General features: G+C 41.8%; 1 long non-coding RNA gene across 1 annotated transcript in view; it reads right to left on the bottom strand.

The window, feature by feature from the left end:
* Positions 1-2,107: 2,107 nt before the first annotated feature.
* The window catches only part of LOC108447810, a 5,817-nt gene continuing 5,406 nt past the window's right edge, over positions 2,108-2,518 (bottom strand). The window contains exon 2 of the long non-coding RNA XR_001863496.1: positions 2,108-2,181. This is a non-coding gene — a long non-coding RNA (uncharacterized LOC108447810). The remainder of the gene's footprint in view (positions 2,182-2,518) is intronic.

The raw sequence follows: 2,518 nt of genomic DNA on the forward strand, positions 1-2,518 counted from the left end.
AACAAGCAACTTTTAACTTCTTCTCAACCAAAAAAACCACCAAACTTTTAACCATTTATTACAACTCCCTCCTCTAAAACTTTGGTCAGGCCTTTGCCCGCATCAACCAACTTATAGCTTAACAATTTTTCATTAGACAGTGTCCTCATAACCCTTATAAAATTTTTGTAGTCTTCAGTATTTATCATAAATTTCTTTAGCTGCTTCAGGGGCTTTCTCTTCTTCTTGATCCTCTTCCAATTCATCTGCCTGCAGCACTCTAATTCTTTCAATTTTCTCCCGGTTTTGTGTCTGTAACTCCTGAATGAGGGGCATATTCTGCACAACAGAGGTTATAAGTATAACAAAACGGGATTAAAGACGGCAGGAATATCAAACTGGCAAACGAGAGTCCAGCAATTACCAATGCCTTCTTCCACCACTCTCTGGTTAGTAGGTTGTCCCACCAGTTAGACTTAAACAGCGGGGTCCACCTTTGTACAGGAACATGGGCCAATTTTCTGATGTTAGTAGTTATATATTCTTGATCTTCACTGTGGTCATCAATTTCTACACAGCACTCTGATGAATTAAACTTTCCACACACACCACCTTCCTCTGCTAGCAGGTAATCCAGTGCCAGCCTATTTTGGTATATCATAGCTCTCATTTGTCTGGACTGTGCAGAAAGTAAGTCCAGAGCTAGGGTGGATTGATTAGATACTATTTCCACCAGTGCTTGAAGACGGATAATTCTATTCAACATACTTATTGGAGTCCTGTACCCCCATGATCCATCCTGGGCCCAAGTTGCAGGACCATAGGTGGCTATGATCCGCTCAGGTGGCCACTCATCCTCCCCCCACTTCTGGGTTCCTCCTATCTGAATGTCCCTTTTTCTCCATGTCAACTCATCATACAGAGGAACCCCAAGACTTTGTCCCTCAATTCTTGGAAGTAGGAAAAAGGAGGGTCTAATTATGCCTAGGGTACAGCTCCCAGCCCAGTCTTTTTGGAGCATAACATAGGCCATTTTCCCACATAACCAGAAGAGTCCTTTTGGTGCTCACCAATAATTATGAAATTTTACATTGTTTATGCCAATCTTACTCCAAAATTTTGAGGTTTTTGGTTCATCTTGGAAGGGGTTGGGTTCCCCGGTAATACATTCATATAACTTTTCTCATTCTACATATTTACACCCTTGTTTTTGTTTTCTTGCCCAATATAAATCCTTAGCCTTAGGGATCCACCACTGATGTGTACTATTTGTTACAAAAGACCTTTTGCAGGGAAGCTCACCCACATATGCTACGTATTTAGGACCTCTCCTCCACAGACATTCTTCTCCGACGACTCCCGACCTCAAGCTCCAAGTTTCTTCTTCCTCCCTCTCATCTGATCCTGGTGATTCCTTCTCCATTATCTTTAGGGTCTCCTGTGGGGTCAAAGCAATCCCCTCCCAAGGCCAAACCTCTGCCATCTGGGTATTTCCACAAATCCAGCAATCAGTTATATTCCATTCATGACTTATTTTCTCAACTAGATCTAGGAACAAGTTCTTTCCTCCCATCATTCTGATCTCAGGTCCCTTCTTAATTACCCCTTTTACCTCCATTTCTCTAATCAAGTCTGGCTCCCAATTTCCTGCTCTTTCTTTTTGCTTTACCGGGTCCTTCTCAGAGCAGATCCATTTCTCTTTCATAGGGCATTCTCCCAGCAATTTCTGTTTAAAAGTCCCTACATTTTCAAAAAGCCAATAGGTTTGGCCATCCTCTATGCAGGTTTGCAGTTCTAAAAAGTTGGCACAATTAGGGCTCGGATTCGAATGGGTTCTTAGGATGGCCGTCAGAGAGTCTCCTGCATACAAGGGGTAGTAACATTTATCACCGGATGGTGGTCCTCGTGCTCCTCCCGCTTGGACGTTAATCATGAGGAGAACCCATATCAGCAGGGGTCTGGTACAGGGCACTCTCCCACCCATGTCTCCCCTCTAATCCCAATTAGAGGATCCGCGACTCTCTGTGGCAAGAGTGTATCCTGATCTGGGCTTGCCCCCTTGAAGTATTCTTACGCATTGGCTATTGTTACCCTCTTGTTGCGGTGACAATCTCCCTTTTGTGTCAACTTATTTTCTTTCCTTTTAGAGTCTGATTGCTAGGTGCGTGGGAGGATGCTCTATTCCTTCAGAGTTCTTTGGATCTGTAATGAGACACATCGAACAAATTAAAAAAAGGTTCTTTTAAATTCTTCAATAAATAACTATTTTAACTTTAAACAGTAACAAGTATTAATCATGCAATAAACAATTTCTAATTCTTAAAACTTATATCAATAAAACAGTTAATAAAGTATAAATCATCTTAAAAACTGCATCTTTATCTGTCCTTTCATGGCTTCTTCTTTAGTGTCAGCTTGGTGTCGGTGTTGGGGTTTTAAGAGATCTAGTTTTTTTTCTGTTAAAGGAATTTTCCCCCATTCTGTTACTAAGACGATAAATCGCTGGGTGCTTAAGAGAAGACAAAAGGGCCTGGCCACT

Source organism: Corvus brachyrhynchos, unplaced genomic scaffold (genome assembly GCF_000691975.1).
Source record: "Corvus brachyrhynchos isolate BGI_N302 unplaced genomic scaffold, ASM69197v1 scaffold401, whole genome shotgun sequence".
NCBI lineage: Eukaryota > Metazoa > Chordata > Aves > Passeriformes > Corvidae > Corvus > Corvus brachyrhynchos.